This window comes from Rhinolophus sinicus, linkage group LG11, assembly GCF_036562045.2.
Source record: "Rhinolophus sinicus isolate RSC01 linkage group LG11, ASM3656204v1, whole genome shotgun sequence".
Classification (NCBI taxonomy): domain Eukaryota; kingdom Metazoa; phylum Chordata; class Mammalia; order Chiroptera; family Rhinolophidae; genus Rhinolophus; species Rhinolophus sinicus.
Window position 1 is genome coordinate 38122948 of NC_133760.1, and position 12866 is coordinate 38135813.

The window sequence follows — 12866 nt, forward strand, 5'->3', positions numbered from 1 at the left end:
TACTGAATTCCACAGAATAAATGAAGATATAGCAAGAAGATGAAAAATCAAAATTTAAGAAGGTACTTGCCCCTTATTTAATAATATGGAAAATCATCCAAATTGTGAATAGTATGGCAGTTTCTGGGGCTTAGAAAATCCCTAATTTGTTTACTCTATCAAAGTAGCAGCATACATTTCTAAAAGTATCGTGCATTTAGAGTCCTAATTAACAAAAAGGGTCATTATGGTTACGATACGCATGCCACAAAATTTGATATAGCCAGAGTAAAGCCCCACTCTAACCTTCCCAGCTAACATGACAATGCATGGAGGAAGGAGACAGATGGACCCAGGCAGACCAGGACCGAGCCGGTAGGAAACCTACTTTAAACACAGAAGTATGAAAGGGCAATACTGTAATTTCTGGATATAGTCCTAAGACTGTGCTTTTCAATAATAAAGATGGAACCATCTAGATCACACTATTTCCTATGTAATTACGAAACTAGCATCCCACTGAGCTTTGTAGACTGTGAAATATTTGAACATGGAACTGTATGTATGTATAGAGATGTATGTGCATATATGCACACCTATATGTATATGTGTATATTCAGCCTTGGCTGAGGAGTTGACCATCTAAATCTGAGTAGTTCTTGATTAAACTAAATAGAAACTTCTCAGGAACAATGCTGGACCAGTTCAGCATACCCAGCAGATATTAGGGGTGATCACTTCTTTGGCCACTGAACTACTTTTCAGGTGAATCATCTGACCAGCCGAAGTTAAAAACTCCATTTCTGCCCAGAGCTTTTATATTTGCTATACTCTCTGAAACATCCCTTGTCACAGACTGTTGTGGAAGTCCTTCAGGCCTCTTTTCACATATTTTTCTCTCACCACCATCCAGAGACCCAGCATCACTGCCAATCCAAGCACTTCCCCTCATGCTTCGGCTTCATTTAGTGCAGAGTACACACCACTACATAAAAGTACCTCAGAAAACAACAACAAAAATCCTGTCTTCTCTGAACTGACCTGCCCTCACCTAGAAGGAACCTCTTTGAGAGCAGGGATCTTTATGATTTTATTGAGTAGATGCTCTCTACTCAATTTCTAATAGGTGACTAATATATGTTTATTTTATGATCTCACCCAAGATTTAGGACAGGTTTTATTACAAAGGAACTGCTCCCAAATATAACTGATAAGTAAAAACATTTGTTGAGATCAAATATGCCCACAAGTGTAATGAGAACCAAGAGTGTTTACTCTGTGTTAACCCAACTATGAATATAGGTAATAGACTACATGGGATATATAGCATGGTTCAAAACGATTGTCTATTTCTTTCTCAGTAAGAAACAGAGAAGAACCTAAGCCAATGTTAAGAAATTAGTGACCAGATCCTAAATACTGTTTCCCCGAAAATCAGACCTAGCCGGACCATCAGTTCTAATGGCTCTTTTGGAGCAAAAATTAATATAGTCTTATATTATATAAGACCCAGTCTTATAGTAAAATAAGACTGGGTCTTATATAATATAATAGAAGACCCGGTCTTACATAATATAAGACCGGGTTTTATATTAATTTTTGCTCCAAAAGACACATTGGACCAGATGGTCTGGCTAGGTTTTCTTTTCTGGGAAACATGATAGGAGTTTCTATTCTAATCTGGTCTTCCCTCTTCTTTTTCAATGTGTCTCAAAGTATGGGCTGCCCAGTTATGCCCTACACCTCGCTTCTTTCATGTTTCGGAAACCTTGCTAGCAATGCTTATGTTGGATCTTATAATTGATCTAAATATTCTTCAAATTTAAAATCTTTATCAAAATGCTACCCAAGTTTGTTCTACCACTATATAGTTTGCAGCCCACTATGTATTTTTTCTTTCTAACCTGGTGATTTTCCCTACTTGCACATTATAATCAACTGGGGAGCTTTTAAAATCAATATTGCCAGAACCCCACCTGGGACCATTAAATCTACGAGGGTGGGGCTCCAGTATATCTTTCTAAAAACTCCCTGGGCAATGAGTGTGTGCAGCCAAGGTTAGAGCTACTGCTTTAACCTGAATGCGCCACGCTCAGCACTCCCTTTCTCTGTCATGCTACAGTGATCATAATGATTATATTCTACTCCTCAAATGCCAACTGCCATTTCCTAAGTAAATTCAAGCCAATTAAGTGTCCCACTCTGAAGCCACATACGCGTAAATACCATATGTCATATACATGTGCACATATGTGTGTACGTATGTATGTATGTATGAGGCATTACCCATGTCAAGTTGTTTTATTTTCCAACAATTTGCTACTACATCCATTCACCCCATATCTATCCATACGTCTGTACGTAACTGTGGGTCATTCAGAAATGTCCTTCAGATGAAAGCCACCCCACATCCTTTTAGGTGAAACGTGAAAAAAAATGGCCTCTTCCAAAAATGCTCCCAGGAAATTTCTATAGATAAATTCTTGAAAGAGGCTTAAATGGGGACAATGCCTCATTATAACTGAAGAGAATTTGCCTAATGCACACCTTAACAGGTAGAGAATATTTTACTACAATCAGTAGCCTTCCTGTATGCTCTCAGGTGTCCTATCAGATAAGTTTTTATAATGGAGACATTTGTTATAACCTCCTGTTATTAGGCTATAGATAGGTAAAATATTTTAAATGTATTAATATCATTGCCAACATTAATATATATACATATGTATATATATGTATATACACATGTGTATATACATATATATATATATATATATATATATATATATATATATTCAAGATGTACTTGAAAACGTGGCAATTGCAGTACAAAAAAAAGCAACTTAAAAAAAGTTCTGAAATAATGACACTAACAGAAAACTATTACAATAAATGAAGGCCATTTAACTACCCCCATGCCAGTCGGCTTTCCTGAGGGTAGCCCAGAAAGTTCAGGTATGTTTTTCGAAAAAAATTCCCTATGCATTTACAAATACATATACACATATAGTTGCTGTATTTTGAACATAGCGTTTTGTTTGTTTTTCCTTTTTTAAAACTCTTCCTCATTTGCTAGGTGATTTCCATCCCTCCGGTACCAAGGTGTTGAAAGGCCCTCTGCCTCGGAATTCTTATCAAGCTCATTGTTGTAGCATTAAAACATGGAGCATACATACCCCTTTCCTTCTTTAAGTAACACCTGAATGTGTGTTTTTTCAATGGGATGTGGATTGTTATTGTGATGGGAGGGCAGGTGTTGATTGTGGGGAGATGGAGAAACCACTTCAACCAAAGTCCTTCGGTGCGAGAACTAAAACATCACGTCGATAGTCCCATTTTGTTGTTTCCCAATCTGAGCACGATTACACCCTGCCTTCTGTGTATTTCTCTAGAGGGGAGGAAGGAAAACCTGAACAGTTGACAAGGGGCAGGAGAAACGGAAGGAGTGACAGTCCTCACCGCAGCCACACAAGTGGCTCGTGCTCAGTGTGTGCTCCACGAACCACAGGTGACGCTTGTTTACACTGTGTAGGGCCGACCGACCGTGCTGACACCTGACCTAGGACTTCGAGCCTCCACAACCGTCCTGGGTTCAAAAGGCCTAAGGAAGGGAATCCGGGACGCAACTCCTTGCACGCACGGACACACCGAACCTGGGCTACACATGGAACAACTTCCACTGAAAAAACCCTCGTCACTGAGCAAAACCCTCACATCCCAAGACAGACAGAAGGCCCACTGTCGCATAGACCCCACCCCTGCACAGCCATCCAGCCCGTCCGGAGGGAGCTCAAAGTGCAAAATGTGAAGCTTCTCCCCGAAGAGCGAAGGGTATGAACCCCACATCCGGCACCCCCACTTTTAGGACCTGTACCTGAACGAGGAGCCCCCGAAACATCTAGAGTTGAAAACCAATAGGACCAGGGCTCCGGTTCACGAGACCCACAGGCTATATAATGAAGGGCGACACAGCTGGTCTGCACACTTACCTGCCCGGGGCTCAGCGCAGAGGCTGCAAATCCAGAGGTGTGCAGGCTTTACGTGAATGAGGCTCATTTGCTTATCTTAAAGTATCAGCGTCAGCCTGAAGGGTCTGCATCTAAGTTAACACACATCTGGGGACCCGGAGAACCACCTTCGCACTCTCCCTCAGCCTCCTCCTGCAGGTGGGAGTTACCTCTAGGCCCGGTTCCCACAGGCCCTTGCGCAGGCGCCATCCCTCGTGGGACTTTTTTTTTTTCCTTCCCCTAACGTCTTAAGTAGCCAAGTTGGTGCTATCAGCTATATAGGCAGCAAAGGAAGACCTCCTCTTACTGGACTCAAAGCTTGAAGTCTTGGTTGACTGTTCTAAAACTATTCACGTTCTTGTTAAGTCTAAAGAGGCTAAGAAAAAAAAAAAGATTTAAATATTTGTAAAAACCATAAGGAACCAATTTCTGTAGGTTCTGTTGGGGGAACAGAGTTTACTTGACATTTTAAACCTAACTATAGGAGTTGGGTAGATGTGGAGTTAGCACAGCTCCTTCCCATTTTTCTGGTTCACTCAACCATCTAGGAAAACCCCACAGAATATTTTCCAAAATGTTTCACAGACTTATATGACTGAATCCACTTATTCTTGTCACTTTGAGAAAGGCTGGACCTCACTGATGGGCAGTCTTTTATGTTGCTTGGTCAGCACTGGGTATGATTCCTGGGACCATTCTGGCTCCCTCAGCTTCCTCCAGACTTGCCCTGTCCATTGTTCTCTGTATCAAAAGCCAGTGACTTTTGATTCAAGAAGCTTCCTCCTAGCAAGGACCTGCTGAGTTGCTTTTTTTTTTTATATGCAAATTGTTACACTGCAAATTGTCAAATAAATTACTCTCTCAAAAAAAGAAAACAAAAGAAAACAAAAACAAAGAACAAAAAAAAACTTGCCTGGGACACTGGATACATCATGTCCCCTCCCCCATCCTACCTGCCCCCAGCACTGATCCCCAGTTCTGCCTCCTCCCACTGGTCCTCTCCTCCCTCCTATTTGAATCACAGTCATTCCCTCCACCCGCTGCCCCTGGCCCCAGCCGAGGAGCCCAAGTACTGGTGACCTGTCATCTCAGCAGTGAGGTGAAGGACACAGTGCTCCAGAACTTGGCCCCCATGTCCATCAAGAGCCAGGTATGTTTGAGCCCTCCCTAAGACCTTCTACATCAGGTCCACCAACCAACCACACCCAGATCAACTCCAAAGCCGGAAGTGATAAACAACCTGGCAAGTGAAACTAACCTGACATCCCTACTGTCCGATGGGAATTCCAGACCTACGCTTGCAGTGTGGAAAAGGACTTTGTGGCAGTCAAAGTCCAGGCCACTGGATGCTGTGCTACTGACCTAAGCCGAGTCTGTGACACCAGCCTTAATGGTCTGTGCAGCTATTGTCCCACTGTGATGAGCCCGTGGTCACAGAGTCAGTGTTCCTCATTAAGAAGCTACTGCATATGCGGCCAGCACAGCACGCGGAGATCATCAAACACTTGGCAAAGCTCACAGAAAACATCCAGGTGCCCATGGCCCAAGCCAGCATCCTGCGGCTCATCGGTGAGTAGTATGAGTATGTCTCCAGGATTGCACCTGATGTCCCAAGAAAAGTGGCCAAGTCCTTCACAGCAGAGGAGGACACCAGCAAGCTGCAGGTCATCCACCTGGCAGCCAAGCTCTACCTGACCAGCTCTAAGCAGACCAAGCTGCTGACCCAGTATGTGCTGAGTCTGGCCAAGTACATCCAGAACTGCAATATCCATGGCAGAGTGCACTTCACCCATGGCGGAGCGCAGCTCGTGGTCCCTTCTGAGCAGGCTGGGGCCCTCAGCCGCCATGCCAAGAAGCTCTTTTTGGCACCCAAACCAGCTCCAGTCTTAGAGTCATCTTTCAAAGACTGGGACCACTTCCAGCTGCACTCACTGTCCCACCTGTTCAATGCCAAAGCCACAGGCTACCAGGAGCTGCCAGACTGGCCAGAGGAAGCTGCAGATCCATCTGTGGGCAACATGGAGGTAAGTGAGTGGACTGAGTGCTGAAACTGCGAGAAGAGGAAGGAGAAACCTTTCTACTCAGACTCTGAGTGGGAGTCAGGCCCCACAGAATCTGAAGACAGTGCCCCACCCCACGCCCTCCCATCCTGAGTCCGAGAGTGATTTGCTCAGTAAGAGCAGCAGCGTGAGAACAGCTAGGGGAGTCCAGCAGTGAGTTCAATAATGAAGACCAGGATGAGGAAAAAGGAGGAGCAGTGAGAGTGAACAGAGTGAGGAGGAAGGTGAGACGAGGACAAAGGTGCCACAGGCTCAGGGAGATGGCTTGTCCTCCGATGACAGCAGCAACTCCAGCAGTAACTCACCAGAATTGGAAGGGAAGCAGGTGGAAACTGCCTCCTGGAGGTGAGAAAACCACCTGCCGGCAGCAAAAGTGGCCCTGCAGCCAAGGGGATGTCCCTGATTGAACTAGAGGACTTCACCCCGCCAGTGTCCAGCCCGTGTCTCCTCTCATGGTTGTGTCCACCAGTCTGATGCTGAACGCCAGGGCCTAACACTCACAGACCCTCTCCTTGTGCCCTCCTGCCGAGTCCAGTGTTGGGTATTGGGAGGCAGGAGCTGCTGTACTGCGTGCGTAGCTGGTGAGGGGCTGGCTGTGGACTCCACCTTCAACCACTAACCTTTCTCCAGACCTCCCCATAGCGTCATGCATATCCACTTCTCCACAAACTCTGATACCCCCATCAAGGGCCTACATGTGGGCACTGCTAAACTGCGTGCTGGCATCAGCATCCAGGATATTCCGGAAATAGAGTCCCTGGCACCAGGAGAATCTGCCACTGCTATACTGGGCATTAATGTCTGTGACTCAATCTAGGCAGCCAACTTCCAGCTGTACACCCAAACCTAACAGTTCTATGTCTACATGCAGCCACCCATTGGGAAGCTGATGGCCCCCAAGTTCATAAGTGAGAATGAGTTGAAGCAGGAACAGAGGCAGCTAACCGGCATGAACGAGATCATAGACACTTGTCAGAGTGACCACACTGGGGTGCAGAAAGTGACTGCCACTGCCAACCTGAGTCATAGCCCTTGTGGGACATCTGATCAAAAGAGGTTTGCAGGGAGGACACTGACCAATGGAAACCTGGTCCTGCTATCTTGGAAGTCTGGCCTCTGGAGCTGCCCAGCTGACAGTCAACAGTGAGAGATGGTGAGCAGCATCATGATGGTAAATGACATGGGACAGGATCTGACCCAGTGACTCCCAAGCTCTGTGACATTTTAGACCCCACCTTTCCCTCCCTCGTGACATCTGGGTTTTTACACCCCCTCTTTCTCTTTCATTCTCTCTTTTTCTCTCTCATATGAGACTCCTTATGTGTCCTCTCTCCTTCTGATCATCACCAGTCTCTCTCCCAAGTCCTCTCCCCATGGGTTTCTTAGTGACCCGTGCACAGGGAGACTGCAACTGCTCCTTTGGGCCTTCCCAGCTTTCTGTAGCTATTTATGTAGAAAATCTCAGTAAAATGTCTTCTTCCAAATACATATATTATACACATATTATATATATGCATACACACAAACACACACACACACACACACACACACACACACATATGGCACATATTCTACCACTTTGAAATCCTCTGCTTTTGTACGCAAAAGTAATACAGGACAGCTGTGTTTTTTATTTTCATATATACCGGATTGCCAAAAAAATGTATATAAGTGGACACTTTGGTCAATGTTGTTCAAGCAGTCATTTGCAGTAATCAGACGTGTCTGGACACTGATGGTAACCACTTCGAGCATCTCTTGTCATTGCAGAAATCAAACCTGACTTGTATTCATCTTTGGTATAGGTTTATTTTGAATATTACAATTTTAATACAGTTTGTTCCTTTCTTAAAATGTGTATACATGTTTCTGGAACCATCTGTATGTATGACAGATGTTAACTAGCTTTAATATGGTGATCATTTTACAATATCTACAAGTATTGAATCACTACCGAGTTTCCCCGAAAATGAGAACTAGCTGGACAATCATCTCTAATGTCTTTTGGAGCAATAATTAATATAAGTCCTGGTATTATATTATATTATACCTGGTATTATATATTATATTATATTATGTTATGTTATGTTATGTTATGTTATGTTATGTTATGTTATGTTATGTTATAGTATATTATATTATATTATATTATATTATATTATATTATATTATATTATATTATATTATATTATATTATAATGTTACATTATACCTGGTCTTATAGTAAAATAAGACCGGGTCTTATATTAATTTTTGCTCCAAAAGATGCATTAGAGCTGATTGTCCGGCTAGGTCTTATTTTCGGGGAATCACAGTATGTTGTACACCTGAAACTAATATAATGTTAGATGTCAATCGTAACTCAATTTAAATAAATAAATAAATAAATAAAATGTGTATTTTCAGGTTCTAGTCCAGGAACACTGAATCAGAATGTCTGGGGATGAGCCTAGAAATCTTTATTGAAAAAGTGTCCGAGATGATTTTAAAGCATAGTAAAGTTAAAACAGTTCAGCCATGATTTAGACACCTCCTGTTTCAGCAGTCGCTTTTTCTGCCCTTGGCACTTCCACGCTGGGCCAGCCTTTCAGAAGGGACCCTGGTAAACTGGAACTGCAGTGCCAGAAGAAATGACCTAAAAGTAAATGAACTAAAATCTCTGGAGCCTGCTTATTCTATAGTTGACAAAAATCAACCAAATGAATATCTCCTAAGACACAGATGGTCCAGGAGAGGCAATATCTGGAAACTCAGGGAAGAGTGGAATTTCTGACCTTAAGGAGTTTAAAATCTGATAGAAGACAAAACTACACAAAGAAGTTATGTGAGGAGAAAAGAAAACCTACTCATCCTAACTACTTGGGTAATTGTTTTTGACTTTTCCATCTACTTTGACTGTAGAGATAAAAACTCTGGATACAGTCTTTTAACCTCTAGTCTAGGGTTTTCCATTATTTACCCTAAATGCATAACCATAATGTACTCTAGATTTCCTAGTCTCTAGTCTGGAAATTTAGATCGATCTACTCTACGTATAAACATACTGTATTCTGGAATTTCAAGGTATGTCTAATTTCAAATGTCCTGGATAATTTTCTCAAGTTATTAAAATATTTCAGAAATTCTATCACTTTGAAATCTTCTGCTTTTCTACCCAAAAGTAATACAAGACAGCTGGTTTTCGTTTCTTTGTTTATTCTTTCATCAATTCTAAGTCATAAAATGAGAGTAATCTATATATCCTGTGTACTAAAGATAGTTAAATCTTGGTCCCTGTTCTCAAGAACCACAGCATAAGAGATAAGGCAGCTACATAAATGATTATGTACCCCAATTTGGGTATATATATATATACACACACACACACACATTAGAATATATATATATGTATTTTTAAATATATTTCTTCATTATATAGTATATATCGTGTCCCCTTTTCTTGGCAGATGATAATTTTAGAATGCATGAAAAGAAATTACAACACAGAAAGTAGTTCTATATAAGTTGGGTAGAGACGGAACACCCATTTTAAACCAGCAGGGATGTGGGAAGACAACAGATAAGGCAAGAAATCTTATTTTAGTAATGGAGAGGTAAAGGACCTGTAATGATCTACTCAGTGAAAGAAATGTGCTCCTGAAATAGTCACTATCTGACATGCTTTTTCCATTTGATAAGTAAATTAACTGTGACACAATAGGATTTAGGGCATGGGTGAGGGAAGGAAGGAGAGTTCTCAACACAGGACGAAAATAGGGCTAGAGAAGAGACTTGCTTTGCCCCACAAACTACAGACATGTCATTTGTGAATGAAAGTGCCCATCAAAGAATTTTCAGCATGGAATCCTGGGATGCCGTCGTTTGTCACCCGGGCTCCTTCTCCTAGCTGTGGCAGGAGTCTCAGACGCTAATTGCCACCTTGAGTTCCTAGATTTACACACGGAACACTATGACATAATCCCGGAGAAAGACAAGGAGATTGAGGAAGACAGATCTCTTCAGTCTTGCTGTGAAAGTAGAGATAAGCAAACCAAAAGCGAACCTGACAACTTTTCCTTTAATTGATTTAAATTAGGAATCCCTCCAACTTCCAAACTGTTTTCTAATTAAGTTCGATATGAATGATGGCCCATATTGTAGATGGTTGAAAGGTGAGTTTTGTAAAATAATAATGAAGCAGGAATGTGATCTAGTTTTGTGGAGGAGTAATCCGTACTACTCAGATGACATTTCAACATTTTTTTTGGGGGGGATGATGATTAGCTTATTTTAGGTTTTAATAAAACAATAAATCCCACCCCAAAAAGCCTTCCGAATGCTAAGGCTTATCTTAAAAATAATTTTAATGAGATTTATTTTTATTCATTTTAAAAATTAATATGTGCTCATGAGAAAATATCTGGGATATATAAAATAGAAAAATAGGGAAAAAAAGAGTACCCATAATATCAGATACAGTCACGGATAAAAACTAACATTTTCAGTAAACTTCTCCCATGCTTTATATTTTAACCACTACATAATTTTGATATACTAAATATTGTGTATGCAAAGTATATATCTTTTCATGTAATATAAAGGAAACCTGTCCATATTACAATATTTGCAAATATGAATTTAATCCTTGTATATAGTATTTCTTCATATAAAGCATTCCATAATTTGTCCACTCCTATCCTTTCAAATTATGTGCCATTTCCAAAGTGGTCAGTATTTTAAATCAGGCTATAAAATATGGATATTGATGTGGCTATCTTAACTTTTTAGTGGTTTTTTTAATTTTTGTTTGTTTGTTTGTTGACCTCTCAGGATTTATTTCCAGAAGTAAGGTTCAGTGCATTACAGGTTATGAAAATATTTCAGAGTTTGATGTATTTGTGACATTTGCAGATAATATTACCTCAGTTTATGCCTTACCATCAAGGTTAACACTGACCATTTGCTGTAAACATTCTCATATTAAATGTCCTCATTTTCACACTTGTTCATTTTTCACTAACACTGAAGCTGAATTTCCATTTATTTGATTGCTGAGAGGTAAAAGCTTTCCATAGATACTTTTCAATCAGTATCTTCTCTTGTAAATTGTCTATTTAAATACTTTTTTCATATATGACAACAAAGTTGACAATTCCTTACTTTAAAAGGATATGATTGGTTTGTGGATAGATTTTTCAATAAAAATGTGCATGAACATCCACTCTTCTGTACTTGTGCCACTCACAAAAGTTCAGTACAGTTATCTCAAATTAAACAATAGCGCGAAAACTCCCCGATACACACACATACACACACTCACCCTCCCACCCTTCTTTCCCTCTAAGTAGCCTACACAGCATTCGGGAAGAGTGGACTCTGGACCTTCTTCCATGGCTGTCAGGTTGACTCTGAGGCATTGAACAGAGAGCAAATATCTTGTGGGCTCCTTATCCTCATTCTCCCCACATTGCTGATGACACACTAGTGACAGGGGAACAATTTGATGGCACCATCCAGAGAATAATTTCATTCGGAAAGGTGCTGAGATTGGAGAAGTTGGCTTGATTCTCTGGGAGGAGATATTAAAAAGAGCTCACTTGTGCAACCTATGGTTAGGAAAATATTTGTGCTTCACAAGGAGCTCATCTGAAATAAATAATTATATAAATGAATGAATAAATAAAATATATTTATTTCTTTGGTAAGGGAGAACGCTGGAAATTTAATGAAATCAGTTTTGCACACTCTTCTTTCTCTGCACCAACACTTTACTGTGGTAATTTTCCACAATGATTTCAAAAGTTTTAGATTTACTATTTCTGCTACTGCCTGAGATGACTGCCCGTTAAAGATATAACTAAAATAACAGATATTCCTTTATGAGACAAAGCACATGTTCTTACCTAATTAATATAAAAGGGGATTTACTCTTGGCCAGTTCTATATAAAGTGCATTTCTCTATCAAAAAAATAATTTGTTTGTTTGTTTTTTAACTAATTGCTCTTAAATTTTGAGATCTCTTCTGGCAGGGGAAATTGAAGTGATTTAATAGGAAAGTTATACCTAAAAGTTCTACTTTTCAGTTCCTACTAAAATGAAAATATAATAAGACTCAAAATAAATTTAAAGTATGAATATACCATGAAATATTAGTAATAATATTTTTCCCTGCTAAGAAAGTGAATATAATTTTACTAACAATTGTCACCCCAATAAATTTAATAAAATAAAATAAAAAAATAAAAAAAAAGAAAGTGAATAGATCGAATGCATTTCTCATTCCATTTCTCTCTCAGAGCCCTCTCCTCCATGTATTGTTCCCTTAGGGGCATTTATTTTCATTTATTTTCAACCTTCTGATTTGAGTTGCCTTAATTACAAAATAGGTTAATATTTCCTACCCCATTGCATCTTTGTGAGGATTACAAGACAATTATATGTAAATTAAATACCATAATGCCTAGCATTTGGTAGATGCTCATTACAATGCATTTCTATCAGGTCACCTTTCTCTTAAGTAATATAAATTATGTATGGCATAATCCATAATTTTTCAGTTGGGGAATAGAACCATCTGCTGTGTTAGCAGTTGAGAGAAAATGGCAAAACCTAAAAAAGTTTCCATTTTGAACGCTTAAAGGGTTCAGTTGATTTATTTTCCTCGACATTGTCCCTCTTTTTAGAGAGGATCAATACAGTGAGATGTAGAAGAGAATCTCCTCTTCTGATCATTGTTGAAGGGAAATGTTAACTGTTACTTTTTAAACACATGAGGCTAGCAGAGAGAATAGGGAATGACATTTTCGGATCCATAGTTTGGAACAAAATGGAATGTTTGAG

At 40.2% G+C, this 12866-nt stretch overlaps 1 pseudogene; it reads left to right on the forward strand.

Annotated features, from left to right (window-relative positions):
- Positions 1–4918: 4918 nt before the first annotated feature.
- Positions 4919–7250, forward strand: LOC109459174 (AP-3 complex subunit beta-2; annotated as a pseudogene).
- Positions 7251–12866: the final 5616 nt, after the last annotated feature.